We start from the raw sequence: 22,131 nt of genomic DNA on the forward strand, positions 1-22,131 counted from the left end.
TGCTCAGAGGTCACAGTTGGACAAAATAGGCATCTTTGTTTTAGGTCCTGAAAAATCTGCTTCCATACTTGGCCAGGAGTGAGGATCAAATAGTTGAATGGGATTTGGAGAATTGGGAGAGGGGTAGATCTGGAGAATGGGGTGGTTGCACCCCTTTCCAACTTACCCAAATCGAATTGTCCCAGTATGACTAAGTGATCTTTCCAGAAGTGTTATAAATTTCCAGAAACCAAAGGCCTTTATGTCCAAATAAAAATATATACATGTGAGTACATTAAAGGTTTACTGATTTCATCAAGTTGGAGCTCCTTCCACCAGCCTAGGGCAGTAACTTGTCTAGAACTTAGTTGAGAAATCTAGGGGAGCTTCCTGAGACTGAGAGGTAAAGTGATAATTTTCAGAATCCCTCGATTAGTGTGAGGCAGAGGGAAGATTTGAACTCAGGTTTTTGTGATGTTACATCCAGCACTTCAGCCTCTATGATATGCCACTGCTATATAAACATAGTAATACCTTTCAAATGGTAAGAATAATGATTCTAGCATTATTCACCTAGTAGGTTTCTGCATTCTGTTTCTCTTTATGCAAATGCCTTGGAGTTTACTGCCCTTGCCAATGTGGCTTAAGACTAAGAAGTCCCCATTGCTACCTCTTAGTCAGAGCCTGGTGCTATGCAACCCTTAGTCATTCGGTCAACAAAGTTTTGATTAAGCAGCAGCTAGTGTGCTAAGCACTAGAAATCCAAAGGAAGGGGCTAGCTTGTTGCCCTTGGGGAGCTCATGTTTTAATGCCTGTGTATTGAGCAAATATATTGAGAAGATGGTAGGTCATTTCAGAGCCTAAGGCACGAGTAAGCAGCAGAGGGACGGAAAGGTCTTCTGCAAAACATGGAATTTGAGCTAAGACTCTAAGGAAGTCAGGAAGAGAACCCTTAACTAGGCAAGGGGGGAAGTATGGGGTGATGGTCTGGAAAATAAACAAGGGATAGAGGGAAAGAAGGACACAGTGAGAATGAAGAACAGGGTTGTGGGTTGGAAGGCAGGGGCAAAGTTAGACCTCTATCAGCTCCATCCCTGCATAGATTAAAGTTGTTTCTTTCTGTTCTGTGGTCACAGACTGTGCTCTTAACTCCATCCTATGAGCTCCCAGGGGAGAGAAGGCAAAAGAGCATGGCTGCAGGAATCAGTACATATTGTTTCCCCAGCTAGAAAAACAACTCAACATCCATCCTACTCAATCGGCTCATTGGCTCAATGGCTCAGTCTGGAGAGTCATCTTTATCAGAGAGCACATGGTAAGTGACAGCCCTACCTTTTGTACCTTTTTATATGGTATCATTATCTGCTCCAAATGGGGCTTTACCCTATGACCTTGGGCCCCTGAATATGCCTGGCTCTCATGCCATTTTTTTGTTGGGTAAGCTGGTCCTCCCCAAAGGCTTTTGATCTCAATTGGTTCTGAGTATAGCTGTTTACTTGGTATAAAAATCTTTTTCTCATTCACTATCTCCCACTTATTATTTTTATTGACTCAGAATAGTAGAACTACAAGGTCCTAGGATCATAGACTGTAAGATTTAGAGTTGAAAGGGCCCCCCAAAATTGTCTAGTCCAACTCTACTTTTTATTCAATTCATTTCAAATAAAAAAAATTTCTTAAATTCCTACTATATGCCAGGCACTCAAGATACGAAGATAAAACCAAACTGAGACCCTTCCCTCAAGGAACTTATAAGGCTATACGTTTTTGTATAAGGCTATATGTTTTGTATAAAAAGAAATTGAAATACTGAATCCTGCAGGAACTTGCCCAAGGGTAGTAAGTAGCAAAGTTAAAATTCAAACCCAGACTCTGTTTCTAACAAGTGCTACATTGGCCACTAGCTTGGCTAGCTCATCTAGTACAAAACCTTTATTTTATAATTGAGGAAATGGAGGCTCAGGGAGACAAAATCACTTCCTTGTGGATGCCAAACTAGTTATTAAAAGAAACCTAGGTCTTCTGATTATAAGCTTATGGTTTCTTTCTGCTATTTCATTCTTTGGAGTCAGCATTTTGATACCACTTTGGCACATAAAATTCTAGACTTCAGTAAAGGGTGGGGTGGGCACAGCTTTGAAATCAGTTCCCCAACATACTGGACTGATATACCAGTGACAACTGAGTTTTAATAGTTTTTGATCTTGAACATCCATAGAGGAACTTCATAAAGAGAGGCCTGGAGGCATCTGAGTCCACAGTATCCATTAGACCACAACCATGTGAACCACCGGTGAGTTCATCAATATTTAACAAGGCTGCTCTTACCTCTGGCCTCTATGTAGCTCATCACCTTTTCTTTTTTCTAGCCATGACATAGCTCATGCCTTTTGATATCTCAGAAATGACTTGATTTCTCTTTCTCCTTTGTTGTCTGTTCGTTGATTTGAAGGAAATATAGTTCTCTAGTATTTTGAACTCACTGCAATCCGGGATGGTGAGAGATTGAGCGACAGTGTGGTCTAAGGAGAGACCTACTTTCAGATCCTACTTCATCTACTATGGTGATCATGGGTAAGTCACTTTGAGACTCAGTTTCCTCAAGTGTAACATGAGAATGATACTATCAGTAGTCCCAATCTCACAAGGTAGTTGAAAGGTTCTATTGTGACAATTTTGGTAAATTTTTCTGCTAACCTTAAAGTGCTATGTAAATATTATCTATTGTTATTGTTTTTATTATGGGATTGAAAACCATGGTCATGTAAGATCCAGATGAAGGAAGTGGAGGTATTTAGCCTGGAAGAAGACTTTGGGGTCGTGATAATTGTCTTCAAAGATTTGTATTCAAATCTTTTTTCAACACACAAGGCACTTCATCTCTCAGCTCTGATCATTTTCTCTGGTTGTATCCATGCTTGGAATGCTCTTCCCCCTCATCTCCATCTGCTGGCTTCCTTGGCTTACTTCAAGTCCCAATAAAAATCCCATTTTCTATAGAGAACCTTTCGCAACTCCTCTCAATTTTAGTGCCTTCCCCCTCTTAATTATTACTTTTTATTCTGTATATAGCTTGTCTGTATATATTTCTTTGGTTGTTGTCTCCCCATTAGATTGTAAGCTCCTCGAGAACAGGGACTACCTTTTGCCTTTTTTTAAGCCCAGGATTTTGCACAGTGCCTGGCACATAGTAGGAGCCTAAATGTTTATTGACTGACTATTTGAAGGAGAAGAGGAACTAAATGTATTCTGCTTATACCCAGAGGCAGAAATAGGACTGATGGGGAGGTAGATTTTAGCTAAATTCAAAGGAAGAGCTTTCTAACAATTAGAACTGTCTGGCAATGGGTTGGGCTGCTTGTTACCAATAGTGTTCAAGTAGAAACTGACTGACCATGTGTTTGGGATGTTCTAGAAGGTACTGATGCTTCCGGAGGGGTGTAGAGTTAAACTGCAGGACTTCTAAGAACACTTCTGATCCTCCACAGAGTCTGTGTTTCTGGGATTAATGAATCAGTACTGGCCGACTGTTTTAGCCAAATAAAAGAAAATAAACACGAATAAATCAATTCAATTCAGTAAGAACCTCTTAACTAACTACTGTGCCAGGCATTGGAGATTCCAAGATAAAAATGAAATAACTCCTGCCCTCAAGGAACTTATACTCCACTGAATCATATAACATTTAAACAGATATGCAAATCCAAAATTCTTTAAGGAAGGAGAGAGAACCAGAAATTCTGAGAATCAGGAAAGGTATCTATCTAGCTTCAAGAAGAATTGAACCTTGAAGCCTATGAAAATAGGCCTCTGAAACAGGAGCTGAACCGTGGGGGCTGGAAACATTCTGCTGAAGGTTGATTTTGTTTATGGAAATCATTGAAGATAGGCACATTCATCTCTTCCCTTCATTTAAGTTTTGCTGGACAGGTGGGGGAGTGGGAGTGGAGTTTCCTCAGGATCCTTGGTCAGATGCAGGACAAGACATTTCTGTACCCAAAATGACTGCTTCATTTACCCATAGAATCACCCTATAAATATGGAATTGGAGGGGACCTTCAAGGTCATATAGTCCAAGCCTTTCATTTTATAGATGAAAAAACCTGAAGCCCAGAGAAAGGAAATTATTTGTTCAAGGTCACACTAGTGGGACGTGACAGAGCTCAGATTTTGAACCCAGGCCTTATGACTCCCGATTTTTCGGTCTTTGTCCCATTCCACATTGCCTCGCCTAGCCCTAAGCCTGACTAAATCATTTGCAGTCTCAGTGCGGATTCAGTTGAGGCACGTAGGTGAATGCTCTGTGCAAGTTTTGTGGGGTTTTTCTCTGTCCTGGGAAAACTGAGATAACATCAGGACCAAAAGGAACTGATGCAAATTGAGAGAGAAAACCTAGAAAAATCGTGCCAAGTTTCAAATTCCCAACCCCACCCAATTGTGTTCCTTTCTTCCCTACCTTCCCTTCCTTCGTGGCTATTTGCTTTCCAGGAAGCAGCAAAATCGTTTAGTTGTAAAGTTTAGCAAATTCAAGGAGAGGAAAGGAAATAGGTGAGACCTAATTCCATTGCGTCCCCAATTCCATGTGCTCTAATTAGAAAGAATCCCAAATCTCTGTATGCTATTCAAGGGAGATCTTATTCTGGAACCAAAGCAGGAAGCCCATTCAGTTCAATAATCATTCTCCTATTTCAGGGCCCCTAACCAACATTTCCCCAATTAATCAAGGCTATGAACACAACAGCAGGAAAGTCTTTGGGAAGAAGCAATTTTTCCTCTTAAAATTGATTCTTTTCGCTTTGACATCACTTTCATTTCCAAAATCATGCCTGCCCTGCACAGAGAACCATCCTTTATAACAAAAGCATAAAAAAGCAGAGGAAAAAAATTAATTCAGCAGAACAAACAAGGCTGGCAATAGATGTCGGGATCCCTACCCAGAGTCTCCCTCCTCTGCAAAACAGGAAGGGATGTAGATTTTCTCATTTCTTCTTCTAGGCCAGATTTGGTCATTTTACTTATACTGCTCAAATTTTTCTTTGCTTTTCTTAATCTTTCTATTTAAATGGTTAAATGGTCCTTGTTTATATTGCTTTCCTGCTTCTTCTTTCTTGAATGAATGAATAAAGCTTTATTAAGAGCTCACTATTCATAAAGCATTAGTTCACAGAAAATCTTCCCATGATTCTCTGTATTTACCACATTCATACAGTTCACATATACCACATCTTATAGTATAGTAATGTTCCATTACATTCACATACCATAATTTATTTAGCCATCCCATAGCTGCTGTCTATCTACTTTGCTTCTAGTTCTTTGTCACTTAATAAAAAGTTTCACAAAACTTTTCATTCTCTTTTTGACCTCCTTGGTCAAAGATAAGTCTTTGACTTTCTGAGGCCACCTTGGTTTGCTTTCTGCCATTGTGAAATTACTCCTGGTCTGCCAGCTCCTGATTATCACTGAAGCCTGAAGCCCACTTGGTTGGCAGGAGACAGTCTCTTTCTTTCTAGCGATTCTGCTTATTTTTCTCTAAGAGCATACCTGGGAAATGCCCACTCTTCTCAGCTTACTGTAGTAGGTGGTCTGTTTTTTAGAAAAAGTAGGGGCACAGAGAGTTATATATAACTGAAAAATGACTCAACAACAACAAAAGCCAGGAGGATGGTGGTAGTATCAATAGAAATGGAGACATGAAAAGGAAAGGTAGGTTTGGGGAGAAACATGGTTTCATTTGTGCCTCTCTGATAGGAGGCAGTAAATGGTGGAATTATGCAGGGTTCAGGATGAAGAATTAGCAGAGAGAGAATGCCAGAAAGTCAAGTATGCAAAAGACTGAAGGATAAGAAAAGAGCATTATTAACACGACTGACCACAGTGTCAAAAATGTGTAGGGAAGTGAAGCTACAGAATGGGACTGGTAGAGAAGGGACAATGGAGAATCAACAAGTCAAGGAGCGTTAAGAATGTGTTGGGCATTGTGGATAAAAAATCAAAGATGAAACAGGGAAGATTCAAGAAGTCAGATAGTGAACAACAGTTTTGGGGAGGAGTAAAGGGCCAGCAGAGGTGGAACAACAGCTTGCTGTTCAGGATTTTAGAGGTGTTGTTTGGGATGATGGGGAGATCTGACCTATTACCTCCTGGTGGGCTGCTGAAGTAAAACAGAGTGAAAAATCTCTGAGGATAAAAGGCAGAAGTGAGAGGAATCCCCTGAGAAGATTTCAAAGTCATTGAGAAAGGAGGGAGAGCAGCCAGAAAGTTGCCAGATTATAAGGATGGGCAGGAAGTTATATTTTTGTATGGCATAAACTTTCTCCTGCCAAGTTCTACCAAGCCGAAAAAGCTTGGTCTAGCTCTAGACGAGGCTTTAGCAAAAAGACCCCTAGTGTCAGACTATACATGTTATGTCTGAGTCCCAGTCAAAGAAGTTTATTATTAAGCTGCCTACAAGGTGATGGTTTTTATAGCCACAATAGACTATATATGAAGACCTTCTACAAAGTCTGTCTGTGAAGACATCTGTGAAATCATAGAGGGCTTGGGTATAGTCTGTATCATTGTGGAGAGTTAACGGAACTACATATTGTTGAAGTGTTTAAAGTATGAGCTTCCTTCAGCGATGTGCCATAATAATTATTATGAATAAATAGACTTCAGGACTTCAAGGATGCCTGGTTTTTACCAGTGAGGGCACTGCTTTCTCCAGTGTAGACTGGAACCTTCCCAGAGTAGTAAGACCTGTAGAAAACTTGGGGTCACCTGCCTGTGATGAGGCATCAGTGATAGAGGAATACATTTTATAATGGCAGCCCAAATAAACACTGTTAATGATTCCTAAAATTCCTAGATACTTCATCAATATGGGTTATGTGCATACATATGATGCTCTGAAAAAGTCTAATGCCAGTTCTCTACCTTGTTGTCCAGAAAATTAGATGAGAAAATGAACATGTTAATTGAAAAATTATAGAAAACCCTCTGATGCATTTTAAAGATGGGATTCTCCCTAATACACAAAACCATTAGAAATCCATGCTCGAATTTATCGAATCCTTGGAAAAACTAATTTTGCCACAACTTTGAAAACACTGTATATTTAAGATGGCTCATAAAGGTTAACAATAACCCTGTGTTCTCATTTAGAGGCCAAGGTGGAGTCCAGAATTAATGAATTATATAAAGTTGTAGATGGAGATTCTGTCTCATTAAGGAAAGGGGTCTGCAGACCTAAAGAGATCTGCATAGAACAAGAACCTCTCTTGAAAACTACATACAAGAACCCTTAAGATTTCTGAAACAGAATGTTGGGTAGCCACCCACATATTGGAGAGGCTTCAGGAATCCTTAGCTGTTGTGTTCGTGAAACCAATTGATACATAAAGATGCAGCTGTCATAGTAATCAGAACTTGCTGGTCCAATGGACTGTCATTAGGGGTGGGAGTGCACTCTGCACATATGGCCCCGGATGAAGATGGTGAGTTGCTCATATCAACTACTTAACACCCTGGGATATAGCAGTAGGGTTTTATTGGTGCCAGTTGTGAAGTCAACATGTGGTCTAACTTTGACTAGTAATTCTAAGGTTCTTTCCTCCTGGGAGAGAGAGGTGGGGGGGAAGGGGACTGACTGTTTTGCTCCCATTATCCTTGTCCTGTACCCCGAACAAAGGATAATGCTGGCTGAGATCCAGGTTAGAACAGCCTATAGCTGCTGAACTCTAATCAGATTCTATAACTATGGCAACAAGGAAGTATTGAGTTTTGAGATTACAACACAAGATAGCACCAAAAGTCACAAAATAGAGTGTTTTGTGGTAGTGTGCATACTCATACCCATAACTGACACAGAGTGAATGGGGCTTTGGCCTAGGGTGCTGACGTCCAGTGGGTGGCGCTTCCCTCTTGGGAGCCCGTATCCTTCCCTGTGTTCCTTCATTGCCCTAAACCAGTGGGATGTGCAATAGGATACATGCTCCAGGCCTACCACATTACCCCCAACCCCCATGGACATAAGGCTCCCACTTGGTAGGATTGTTCTCTGTATGACGACTGTTACCCTGTTTCCTGCTCCTGATCTGCTTTTTGCCCTGGGTGAAAAAGTTCTTAGTTACAGCTTTGTGCATACTGTAGGCATTTTCTTTACTACAGAGGATGATTTCAGATCTTAGGGGAAATGGCCAGGCTTTTTTATCTCTGCAGTTTTGAGGATAGCAATGTATACTTAATCCCCCTGACCACAAGTTTTGCTGATTTTACCTCCACAACATCACTAACATTCATTCTCTTCTTGCCACTCCCACAACCACTACCTTTCCCCAGACCTTCATCACAATTCACACAAATTATTACATATTCTTCTCATAACAAGTTGTTCTTTCTCCAGTCTCTCTCCTCTCCAAGCTATTCTCTACATGGTGGCCAAAAAATATACTAAAGCAACAGTTTGACCTTGGTGCTCTGTAATTCAAAAAACTTTCAACATTTCCCCTCCCTGCCGTGAAGACAGGGCTTTTTAAACATTTCTGGTGGCAAGGACACCTTCTTAGAATATTGCCTAGATTCAGATGGAAGGAAATGCTAAATATCAGTCAGAAATGAGTGAAAACAAATATGTAATTTTTTCCCCATTCAAGGTCTTAGATCTCCTGAAATCTATTCATGCAGCCTTTGGAAAGCAAAGATTAAGAACCTCTGCTCGGAGGTAAAATACACACTCCTCAGCTTGGCATTTAAAGCATCCCACAACCTGCCTCACACCTACTTTTCATTAACTCTTCATTCATGCTTTTCCCCAAATTCACCAAGCCATGTTTGTCTCTTTTGTATTCACACAGCTCTATCACTATGTTTGAATTGCATTTCCTCTTGGCCTCTGCCTTTCAGATTCTTTATTTTTCTTCAAGGCTTAGCTCCCATTGCTACACTTGTTGTAGAGCCTTCTATAAACACCTTTCCTCCTCCCATTAACAATCTTTTCCTCCTCACATATTCCCAGAACACTTTGATCTCTCTTTTGGCCTTTTCATGTCCTATTTTTTGTAACCATTACCTAGAGCTTTGTAGTGCCTCTGGACTCACGCAGACTGAGGGCACCCCTTGGTGGGACAATGCAAGAGGGAACATTTTTTCTCTGTTGCCTTGCTGTGGCCACTCAGAATTGCTACAGGATACTCTCTAAAATAAAATTTAGATATCATTTGTATCTAGATTTTCCCAAATCTTAGTAAAAGAGTCCTGTGCTCCCTTATAATGAATCATTTCATCAGTCAATCAGTAAGCATTTATAAAGTGCCTATTATGTGCCCAGAACAATATGAGGTAACAATATGGGGCACCTGTATTTCATTCTACAGAAACTGCAAAAGATGCAAAGTGCCCCTAGGAGCCCATTAAGAAATACAGAACTGTGTAGAGCACACATAGAGCCCATAAGTTTCCAGTGGGATAAAACTAGTTTTAGGGCTGCTGTTGGGGAATCCTTTTCACAGTTTAAAGTGAATCTCTTGCTTCCACAGAGTTTTAGTGCAGTCCCTCCTAGGATCATAGTACTATTCAGTGGTTTTGAAGGTAAGGGCATTTGGGGAGCTGTTGAACAAATCCCTTCCCATGGGATCACTGTTATTCAAATAATGGCATGATAGTGGGGGATGGTCAAGTCCAGATCTCTTTCCCATCCCCTTGATGTGACTTTAGTCCTTCAGCTGCAGAGGCCATGTGGACAATCCTCTTCTTTATCTAGAATTTCCAATGGCTCAACTCTTGGACTTAGGAACTCACAAACTTGAGGTCATTCATGCGGCAGTCACCAAGGCTGGTGCTGTTCAGAAAATGGCTCTTTTCTGTCTAAAATGCTAGATTTTTAAATCATGTTGCCGAGGTAATTTGAAATCCTCCTTCTTTCGGATAAGAGTTTGGGTTTCATAAATATTATCTGTCAACTCTCTTCTCTAGCCAAGTGGAAATGCACATGTCTGTTTCTGCCATGTTTATTTCTTTTTTCCCCATTTAATAGTATTTTATTTTCCAATTGCATGTAAATATGTGGTTTTCAGCATTTACTTTGATAGGATTTTGATTTCCATTTTTTTCTCCATCTCTCCCTTCCCTTCTTCTTCCTGAGATAGCAAACAATCTGATATGGGTTATATATACATGTACCATCATATTGAACATTTCCACATTAGTTATCCTGTGAAAGAAGAATAGAAACAAAAGGGAAAACCCATGAGAAAGAAAAAACAAAAAAGTGAAAATTGCGTGCTTTGATCTGCATTCAGACTCCGTAGTTCTTTCTCTGGAGGTGGATAGCAGTTTCCATCAAGAGTCTTTTTAAATTGTCTTAGTCTGCCATGTATTTCTACAGGAAATCTATTAATGCTCCAGTTGGTGCTTTCTCTTGGGCAGAAGTCCACTATAATAACTGCAAGCAAGCCTATGGGACTCCCATGGCAGCCACTAGACTCCTTTCATTCGGGTCTATTCATCTTCAGGCTGGTCTCTCTTCTGAATGGGGAAAGGTGAATATGCAAAATACTGAGCTGTCAGTTTGATTTCACAGATATCAGAAAGGGGAGACTCCTCTGACAAGAATTTATCTTCCTGAGTCCCTGCTGGTCAGGAACTCAGTCATCTTGGACATAGCTTTACTCACCAAAAACTAGAAGCCAGTCTCTACTTGTCAGGTGTTTTCTTTTTTTTTTTCCCAAAGCAAAGGCATTTAATAAAATAGTCTAGCAAGAAAGATTGTAATAGAACATTTGTCCTATAAACCTGGATATTCTCTCCCATAAATATTCTTTCCATCGATGGAGAGGATGACCTAGCATAGGGATCACACACAAGGAGGCCAGTCTCATGTGGGCTGTGGCTGGAAAATGTGTTTGAAGGAAAAATCACACCTCTGATTCATTGGAGCCCACAACATCCTACACCACTGGGTTTTTGTGTTTCACTACTCTACTGCTCTTGTGCTGTCTTTGTTAGATTTGTTGTTCTCTTGGGTCCTGCTGGGCACCCAGTCCCACTGAGAATTACCTTGGTTGCCTGGTGGCTGATTAGTTCCTATTGGACATTTCTTGGTGCTATTACTGACTGGGTTCAACTCTTAATGACCACCCAAACTATTTCAGTTCCAGGCTTTTAGGACTCTGGTCCTATATGTATGTGTGTGTGTGTATGTATGTATGCACACACCCCCTATATAAACCTTAATATATACATGTGATCACATGCATAAACTACATATTCACATATGTATATCTGCATATATATCACAAGACACATAACTTGCTTTCCCAACCTATACCAGTTCCCAGAGCATGATTGGTCTTGTCTTCCCCTAATGATTCTAGGAGTACCTTTAAGGGACAGTAGGATGCTTTTAAAACAATTACTCCGAGCCCTTATCCAATGTGTTCCTCCATTATCAATTGTCAGTGATTCTTTTCCCAATATCAGTTAAATTATTGATATCTCCTCAATATCATTGATGAAGAAGATAAGACTCTTATCTGGAAAGTCTCCCCTTTCCTGACTTGTAAAAGCAAATTGAAAGAATAGCTCAACTTTTTGCTTATTCACCTTTTCCTAATTCAGAAGGCAGATCAACTTCAACTAGATGCAGTGGATAGCACAGCAGGACTGAGGTTAGGAAGAGTCATGTTCCCAGACACTTACTAGCTCTTGGGCAAGTCACTTAACTCTGTTTGCCTGAGTTTCTTCATCTATCAAATGAGCTGGAGAAGGAAATGGCAAACCGCTCCAGTATCTTTGCCAAGAAAATCCCAAATGGGGTCATGAAGAATCGGTCACGATTGAACAACAACAATTTCCTGAAAAATCTGGCAAGAAGTAAAGAACAAAAATTAAACTTTTGGCTCACCCTGTTCACCCTAATGGTGTCCCTGGGTGAAGATTAGGGGGAAGATACAGCCTGCCATGCTTGGTATGGCATAGCTACTTGACAAGGGGATGGTCCTCTGGTCTGCACTGGTTCAGTTGTGACAGCAACAGTATTTCTACCTTAGACTCCTGTCACTGAAGCTCTGGTGGCTTTTTTGAGTTTTCTGGGCTCACAGGATCATAGTCTGGTCCTCTCTGTCTTGATTCTCTTTCCCTTAAGAGCAAGAAGCAACAAATGCAAAGAAGCAAAGAAACAAGAGGCACCATATGTTCATAGAACAGTCACAGAAGCCCGCATGTGTTTCGGATTGAGGGCATAGCCCCTTTATTACATAGCATCATGCACTTATAGAAGCAGGCTCCTCAGATTCCTCATGTTGGTTAGCATCAGGAAGAGGCTCCTTGTGCATGCCCAGTGGATCGGAATCCCCGATGGCGAGCCTGACCCTTCTCCCCGTAATATTCATTGTATACATTTACTACCCTACAAAAGATCATGTTCGATGACAGGATAGCCAGTGGGTTCATAGGGTAAGAATACTGGACCTGAAGTCAGGAAGACTCTTAAGTTCACACTTACTTAGGGTTGCATTGCAGACACTATATGAATATTAGCTATTATTAATCAATCATTAAAGATTGATTAAGTTCTTACTCTTTGCCAGGTACTGTGCTAAGCTCTGAGAATACAATAGGAGACAAAAGACAGTTCCTGCCCTCAAAGAATTTATAATCTAATATCCATTATAAAATATACACAAAAACTCCAGAGAATGAGCTTAAATAAACAGGATTGTCAAAATAATTGTATGTTCATTAACCTTCAAAGCCCTTTTCTGCTTTTTCTCAAACTATTATTAATGATATTGTAATGATGTATTGTGATTAAATATGCTTCATTATTCTTGAAAACCTTGGTTAGACCCTTCGTGATTTAGCAGTTCAAAGTTCATTTTATTTTGATTCTTGGTTTTAATAGTTGTCAGAGCTAAAAAAAAGACACTTTGTGAAGATGTGTAAATCCCACTGGGAGAAGTGCATCATTGGCTGCACTGACTAAATCATGATCCTCATTTTTCAATCCTATCCTCCAATGATGCAAGCATTTCTCATTGAAAATCAGCTAGTGAACTTCCATCTTCCTTGTCGTCAATCAGCCAAAATAATCGGAAGGCATTACATTTTATATTTTTAACCAACAAGTTTAAAACCCACAGAAAAAATGGAAAATTTTGAAACAGGTTAGAAATTTCTGCTTCCAAGGTTTTTTTTTAAGTGTTCAGTTATGACAGTTTTTATAGATGATATACTTACATCATTTTTGGCAACAACAGCTTGGCTTTTAAATGTCTTGCTTGTCTTGATGCTTCATACTATCATCAGCTATTATCTCAAGACACAGTATATACTTAGGATAAGGTTCATTGCTAATAGTGAGTGTAAATACATATTTCATCTAATCTTCTAGATAATTTTGAATTTTTCCGGCTGATGTCTCATCAGATTTGATTAGATTGTCGTTGTTTTCCCCCTCATTATGTGGCTGATAAAGAGCTTCTATTAGGAATCATAAGCTATGCCATTTTCTTGTTTGCTTGTGCTCAACTCTATTGGTATTATTTTCAATCTGTGACTTCTTTACAGGGATTTTTTCCATTTTATGAAGGCTAGTTTAATTAAGCCTAGGTAATATAATCCATAAAGCTACTTATCTGAACACACACAAGACACTGAAACTGAATGGAAGTGCCTGTCAATTGCAGGGTACCACAGAACTCTCAGTATTCCCTCAGGTCATCTTACCATATGTGACACGTGACCATCTGACTTGTGGCCCAAAGAAAGGGGGCTAGTTTCAGTACATATGTAGTAGTCAAACTTATTTTTTTAAAGATAAAAATGAAGAAAAATGGAAGTTTTCATACTTACTTTCCACACCTCAGTGTATCATCTTACATAGCTAAGCATGGTAGAAAGACAGAGGATTTTTTGAATGCTTACTATGTGCCAGGTACTGTGCTAAGCTCTGGGAATACAAATATAAGCAAGTAAAACAGCCTCTGCCCTCAGAGAGGCCTTCTGCAGAAGGAAGAATACCTGAGTCTAGGGGGGAACATGGCAAAGCTACTGTAGAGTGGCCTGGGGCCCACTAGAATAAAATAAGATCAGACAGTCCTTTATTTGAGCCAATAATGTGGCACCCCAGTCAGCCAATAAAAGCCAGGCACAGTGCTTCAAGGCTAAGCTGAAATGTTTCTGTTGTCAGTTTATACTCTCAGTTAGTTTTTGTCCTTCATACATGAAGAGGGCCAAAAATGACATCACTGTGTTGGGGTCAAGGTGCGGTGTGTCTGACTGGCTGATCAGACCAATACAAGCTCAGAATGCTCTGCTATGGGTCACGCACAAATGGTCCACAAGAACATTTGGAGTGGAGCTGTCTCTAACTTGGCACATCTCACATTTCTTTTGAGCTACTGCAATTCTGCTTTGCTCATAGAGCACAGTACCTTCTTTGATATGGGCATGCCATGCTGATTAGTCCTGGGCCAGTGTCTCCCCTGTCTCACGATCGATTCCAAAGTTCTTTGGAAGACCTTGAGAGCATCCCAGGATTGTGAAATTCCAATGACATAATGTTTGTAAAATGCCAAGAACACTATATGAATGTTAGATAAAATCATAATATTGTTATTAAGACAAAAGGAGATAATTATAAAGAGTTTAGTAAAGTGACTGGCACATATTAAATGCTATCTAAATGTTAGTTATTATTGTTATTAAACTCAAAGGAGATAGTAATTGTATAGAGCTTAGCATAGTCCCTGCCATATTTTAAGTGTTATATAAATGTTATTACTATAACTACGGGTACGAGTACTACTACTATTATTATGCTGAGGAAAACACCTTCCAGCTCCCAAAGGTTTATTCACACTATAAACTCATCTGGTTGGTTGATCAAGGATTTCAGTTGATCAACTCATCTCACACTAGTAATATAGTAATACTACTAATTACTTTGATATGTATTTTCCCCTCCAGCAGAAAGTAACTTCATGGAGGGCAGGAATGATTTGGGATTTGTTTTCTTGGAGCTTCACCCCGTACATTGCACATAGAAGGCATTTAATAAGTGTTTGTTGAATTGAATTTGAAAACACTTCGGTCTTTAAAATCCAACACGGTATGTGTGCTGTACCAACACGGTACTTGGCTCAGTTCTCTCCCCAACAGAACAGTGGTGTGGGTTCGTGAAATAAGCCAGCAGCCAAGGAGGCTCAGAACTGACTGTGTGGCACAGAGCCAGGAAAGAGGTCAGAAAGATTTATAGCAGTAGGAGGGGAGTGAGAAGCAGGGTCTGAAATTCAAGGTCCCAAAGTATGAGGCACCTTGCTAAACCTTGCTATTATTACATGTAAACAGGAGGTGGTGTGAGGAAATCAAAGGTCAATATGGTTCACAATACAGACCAGATGAGAGAAAAAGTCAGGCTGGCCGGATTTGGATAAGGTTAGGTGAACCAATCCCCAATGGCTCCGAGGGAGCTGTTGCTCTGGCAGAAGTCTCAAGTTTCCAAGGCCTTTTATCCCCAGCCAGCTCAGGAATAGCCAGATGGCTTCACCCCTGCAGTGAGAAGGGGAAAGGGAAGACAATGAGCATTCATATAGCACCTACTGTGTGCCAGACGCTGTGCTAATCCGGCCTTTTAAACAAATATCTCACTTTTATATTCTTAAGGCATATCTGTGCTGGTTATGGTAGGCTCCCACTTTCTTGAAATAAGGAGCTGTCTTGATTGATCCAGGAGGATCTGCTAGTTTTCCTTCTCTAGGCGAGGCCCTGATCTCTTCTTCTTCCCAGCTCTCCTTTCCCCAAAGAGCAGGAGCAAAGTTCTCTAGGGATGAGAGGAGGAGTTTTGGCAAAAGGAAGATTCCAGCTTTTGCGCGGCTATCACAGCCGGTTCGGCTTCAGGTCTCCTTGTCTTCAGACAACAGATGGTGTCATATTTAGTACAGCCTTATCTCAGGAGACAATGAAAGATTACCTTGTAAGGGCAAATGTACCCTCAGGAAACTAATAGGGGAGATTCATCCCAAAGCAGAATATGGGACATTCAGGAACCTGTCAGAGGTGGGGCCCTAGCTCCTTGGGAATGAAGGGAAGGGGCTTCTTTGTAGCGGTGGGGTATCATATATATGAGACAGGGCATACACTGTCAGATTTGATTGATTAATTAGTTTTGCTTTCTATTTGGAAATAAAGATATTGAAAAATGCAAAAATCCAATGAAAAAGAACAATTAAAAAACTAACAGGGATTGGGAAGGAAAAAATGTAAAGGATAAAGGTTATTTAATAAAGAGAGCAAATCTAAATAGCCATTCTCCTTGCTCTATGTGCCTTTCTGTGAATGACTGTCTAGTGCAAAGTTAGGAAGCTTCACATACTTCGCAGCTGGGTGGCAAGTCTGAACCATCAAACGAAAGGAAGCTAACTAACATTTTTATGAGAATTCCTCATGGTGAAGTCCTAACATTGGAAATAATCTCTAAATATGGTTTGCAGTGACAAGTAGAACAAATCTACTGGATCCCATCCAGCCAAAGGTTAAGTGCTTTCCTTTGCAAATTAAAATATGTTTTGTTGAATGCCTTGTCAGATAACTTTTCCTTCTTTTCTTTTTAATCTTTTCTGAGAAATTTGATAACCATGTTACATTATGCTGTATTGAGAAAATAAAATGGTCATTTTGTGTACCTTCATTTCATGTATCCATTTACCTTTTGGAGAAGGAATTACTTTGTCATTGTGTAAATTAAAATACATGCTGGCCATTCACAATCATTTTTGAACATGTCAAAATTAATTAGTAAAGGTTAACTGTATTCAGTATTTCTATTTCACAGACATTTTTATTGGGAATTTATTTCAATGCTTCACGTGTTATCTTGTATAAAAATATATTTAATAATGACAGCTAACATTTATACAGTTTTAATATTTGCAGGGTCCTTTAAATATGTTATATAATTTGATATTTGGGAGACCGTTGTTTTAAAAATGAAATCTATTGTTATTCAAATGAAATGTGTTAATACGCCATTCACTGAAATACCTTTATTATTTACTGACCTCTAGGTTACTATCCCCCAACTTCTCACTGACTTTAGCTACTCACTTTAGTCTTCTCTTCACCCCACTTCCACTACCTTTCTTGGGGACTTCATTATTCCTGGTGCTGACTGGTTCAATGACCTGGCCACACAGTTCCTCAGCCTCTAACAACCTCCTCTTCCATTGCACTTCAGGCACATGCTGACATGATCTGCTATGGCCCTCTTCATCTCTTCAACATACAGAGCCAGGAAATGCTGCTCTCCAACTTTACCAGCCTACCCTTCTACCTCTTTCATTCTCTTTTACACATTTATTCTTCTTTCTACCTTTATCACAGCTTTCCATCCCTTCAGATAAGATTAGATAAAGCATTTATTAAAGCTTACAGCGTACCTAACATTTTATTAAACCTCGAGCTGCATGTGCAAGGGAAGACAATACAGAAAAGAGAAGCTGAAATGTATGTGGGGAAATGGGGGGATGATGAAGGCAAAAGGGACAAAGTAGCAAACTAGTTCTCAGAATCAGGAGCCAAGCCAAGGTAGAGGTGAACATGGAGACATGAGCACTTCTTCTGATGGAGACTCCAAGAAGGAACTCATCAAAGGGAGGAAGAGATCACACAGGTGGAAGAGAGACCCACAAGGAGAAGATCCTGGTATGGAAGTAGAGAAATAGTCCTGAGACATTCCTTCACCTATTCCTCTTGTCCCTCAGTTCTATACTGTCTGCTCTACTATAAGTTTTTCTAGATGTTACCCTAGAATCCCTTGCTCTCCTTGTCTCTGGACATTCTTGAGATGCGAATCCTCATCCCTAGGTAAGCCTCGCCATCTAATTTCTCTGTTTCTGCTATGGGACTGCTGACCACCCCAAGAGAAAATAATGAGATTAAGCTTATTTTTCCCAATATGAATTCCTACTATTGCAGCATCAGCTGGGCCCAGCCCTTGTTGCTACTTGACAGTCTCTCTGAGCTTAGCCATGCTCTAGCTCGTTTGCCACAGTCTCTATTTCTAGTCTTTTCTCTTCTCTCATTTTTCCAAGTTCACTAGCAATCCAGTACAATAAGGATAGGGAGAGGGCCTGGATCTGTGATTTCATTGGTGTGGGGAACTCCTGAATGAAGATACTTAAAAAAAATAGGCTTTTATATTTCAAAATCCATGCAAAAATAATTTTCAACATTCACCTTTGCAAAACCTCGTGTTCCACATTTTTCTTCCTCCCTTCCCCTCACCCCCTCCCCCAGACAGCAAGTAATCCAATATAGGTTAAAATGTGTAATTCTTCTATACAGATTTCCACATTTATCATGCTGTGCAAGCAAAATCAGATAAAAAAGGGAAAAAGAAAAAAAGAAAAAAAAAGCAAGCAAACAATAACAACAAAGGTGAAAATACCATGTTATAATCCACACTTATTCCCCACAGTTCTCCCTCTGGATGCAGATGGCTGTCTTTCATCACAAGTCTATTGGAATCGCCTAGAATCAATTCATTGTTGAAAAGAGCCACGTCCGTCATAATTGATCATCACTTAATCTTTCTGTTGTGTACAATGTTCTGCTGGTTCTACTCACTTCGTTAAGCATCACTTCACATAAGTCTCTCCAGGCCTCTCTGAAATCATCCTGCTGGTCGTTTCTTATAGAACAATAATATTCCATAACATTCATATGCCACAACTTATTCAGCCATTCCCCCAGTGATGAGCATCTACTCAGATTCCAGTTCCTTGTCACTCTAAAAAATCTGCCACAAATGTTTTTGCACATGTGGGTCCTTTTCTCATTTTAATGATCTCTTTGGGATACAAGCCCAGTAGAGACACTGCTGGATCAAAGGGTTTGCACAGTTTGATAGCTCTTGGGCACAGTTACAAATAGTTCTCCAGGATGGTTGGATCAGTTCACAACACCACCAACAGTGCATTAGGGTTTTCCTACATCCCCTCCAACATTTATCATTATCTTTTCCTGTCATCTTAGCCAATCTGAGAAGTGTGTAATGATACCTCAGATTTGTCTTAATTTGCATGTCTCTAAATCAATAGTGATTTAGAGCATTTTATGAAGATATTTCTAATCAGTAAAGGGTGACACCTTTTTAACTCATATTCTTCAAAGAATAACCTAGAACACAGAGATGAAGTGACTTGTCCAAGATCACATGGCTAATATGTGTTTAAGACCGTTTCTCCATGAACTCAACTACACAGCTTTTCACCTTAGCTAACCTAATTGCCCTGTAATCAAAGACAAAGAGGCTATTCTGGCATGGATTGTTGTTGATGAAGCCATTCTATACCTCTTTGCATAGTCATTGCTTTCTTTTCTACTTGTTGATTTTAAATTGCTTTAATAATAGGTTCTGCAATTTTGTCAGGAATCCAAGTCAGGTTCACTTTTCTTAAGTTTGCAGATTCTGATCTCTTTACTTTTCTTGAAAATTGGGAAAATGTTTCCTTTTTCCTATCTTGTAGCCCCTCTCCTGTTCTTCATGAGTGGCTCAGTAATCACATCTGCCATTATTTTCAGTACTTTAGGGTGCAGTTCATTTGGGCTTGGTGACTCGAATTCATTAAAGATTCCTAGGGGGTCTTTTACTATCTCCCTATTTATGTTGGCATATAATTTCCTAATCACCATTTTGGTTATATCCTTTGTGCTAAAAAGATCATTCTTCTTTGAGAAGGCAAGTGCAAAAAAGCATCACTTGAGCAGTCCTAACTTCTCTCCATTGTCCAGTATGAGCCATCCACCCGAAATCCCAGCTTGTCTTTAATGTCCTGTTTCCCCTTCTTGGAAGCTAAATCTGCTTCCAAATTTATCGTATGGAGTGTTCCTTTCCAGGCTCAGCTTATTCTGAGCTTTAGCGCCCCTGACTTTTTCTTACTAGAGCACACTGCACTTTTATATCCATCTACTTCTCAAACTTTGCTTCCATCTTCTGTGTCTGGGATCCAATATAGGTTAAAACATGTAATTCTTTTATACAGATTTCCACATTTATCATGCTGCGCTGTGTCTGGAATCTGTATTACTCATGAAGATTATATGTATTTCCGCATGGATTGTCTAAATGAGGCATGAATATATCTACATCTCTGACTATATATCTGGAATCTTGCCCACTCTTCTCCCAAGGTAATAGAGTATTGACTGGAGGGGAAAAAGGGGCCATGACGTGTGTGTGTGTGTGTGTGTGTGTGTGTGTGTGTGGTGCAAATCATTCAAGGGGTAATTCCCCAAAGTCCAAGAATGTAAGCTGGAAATCAGGGACATATTGAGGATTTGGATTTTCCCTATATGTCTGCCTTCTTTCTCCCGGGTCTCTCCCTGAAGACAGACTGGCACTACAGTATGCTCTGAACCAGAAGGAAGAAGGTCTCTTTTCTCTAAAGCTCTTGTGCCAACTTTGCTCATCGGGCAAGGACACAGTGTCATGTCATCATCTGTTCCACCAATGAGGAGAGTCTTACCCAAATGCTTGGGGGCAGCTAGGTAGTGCAGTGGATAGAGCACCAGTGCTGAAGTCAGGAGAACCTGAATTCAAATCCAGCCTCAGATACTTAATATTTTACTAGCTGTATGACCCTGTACAAGTCACTGAAGCCCGATTGCCTAAACTAAAAAAATGCTCTAGGTTTGATATCTAGGTTACATGTCCATGTTTTTTTAAAAGAAAGATAGTCCAGAAGTCCAGATCCCATTTTCAAAAGTCATCTTCATAATCATCTATTCACTTCCCATCTCTCTCTTTGTTATTAAGGACAAACACATTCTGATTATGTATCTTATTCCATGGCCAAAAAAGAATGTTATTAACTAATCTCTTTTTTGTTTCTCCCTATTGGAACTCAATACAGTTTTTATCAACTTGATGAAATAAAATTCAGTTTATACCCTCATCATGTAGATATACTGCTTTACAAAGTGCTTTGAGGTCTTTCTATGAAAGATCACCAGCACATCAGGAAGAGTTGATGCTCTAATTCTTCTTTCTCTAATTTTAGCTTCTTTTGGTGCTTTAATTCCTTCTTGATTCTCAGTTTATATAAACTGTTATAAAATACTGCTATGATTGACCTCTCTCATTTTGTCTTCCTCTTAGATGGATTTTAGTCTACGCTCTACCACTAAGATCTTAGTATCATAGAGTGAGAGCTGAAAAGAACCCCAAAATCATGTAGGCCAACCTCCTCATCTTAGCATTATTATTATTTTTTGTTTTGTTCTTATGAGCCAATTGGAGTTAAGTGATTTGGCCGGGGTCACCCAGCTAGTAAGTGTTAAGCATCTGAGGTTGGATTTGAACTCAGGTCCTCCTGACTTCAGGGATGGTGCTCTATCCACGACAGCACCACCTATCTTATCTGTCATCTTATAAATTAGAAAAACGAGGCAATTAAACTCTAAGTGATTTGCCCAGTATCATACAGGTTTTATTCCAGGGCTTCTGCCTCTAAAACTGATGCTGTTTTTGAATTCAAATAATTTGCTGTGTGATTTTGGTCAAGTTATTTGAATTCTCTGGGCCTTGTATGGAAAAGGAAAACATTTGACTTCTGAGGTCACTTCCGTGTCTAAAAATATGATCCTGAGTCATAGGATTATACACCTTAGAACTAGAGTGGACAATAAGGGACAACTGGTCCAACCTCTTTGTTTTGAGATGAGGATCTGAGGCCTAGAGAAGTAAAGTCTTTGTCCTCGGCATATGACCTGATGCCTTAAGCTCCCAGGTTCCTTCTAGCTTCAGTGATTCATAGTTCTAACTTTTTTTTTCATTCTTCAAACTTTTTCTCTTCCCCTGGTTGAGGATAGGGAAGGATAAGGCTTTTCATTCATTCATTCATTCATTCAAAAGTATTATTTGAGTGTGTGTTAGGTGGCTATCTTTTACCAGGCAGATTTATTGGTCATTCCCATTTCTCTGTTTCTCTTCTCAAGTCCTAAGAGTCATCTAAAAAAAAGAACAATACAGCTAAGTCTCAGTTAGTATGAATAATAAATCTCATGAAGTGGTTGCTTGTATTTGAATTCACACTATTGGAACTTATACTTATGTAAAATATGGTAATTGGTTCCAGCCCAATGGAAATATGTAGTGTGAATTCAAATGCA

The 22,131-nt window shown here is 39.7% G+C and overlaps 1 long non-coding RNA gene across 2 annotated transcripts in view; it reads left to right on the forward strand.

The window, feature by feature from the left end:
- LOC116420383 overlaps nucleotides 1–22,131 on the forward strand; it is an 84,523-nt gene that overhangs the window by 47,342 nt on the left and 15,050 nt on the right. For both annotated transcript variants that reach the window (XR_004230663.1, XR_004230664.1), the window contains exons 4-6: nucleotides 1,116–1,294; nucleotides 2,198–2,272; nucleotides 2,432–2,553. This is a non-coding gene — a long non-coding RNA (uncharacterized LOC116420383). The remainder of the gene's footprint in view (nucleotides 1–1,115; nucleotides 1,295–2,197; nucleotides 2,273–2,431; nucleotides 2,554–22,131) is intronic.

The sequence above is a fragment of the Sarcophilus harrisii genome, chromosome X (genome assembly GCF_902635505.1).
Source record: "Sarcophilus harrisii chromosome X, mSarHar1.11, whole genome shotgun sequence".
Classification (NCBI taxonomy): domain Eukaryota; kingdom Metazoa; phylum Chordata; class Mammalia; order Dasyuromorphia; family Dasyuridae; genus Sarcophilus; species Sarcophilus harrisii.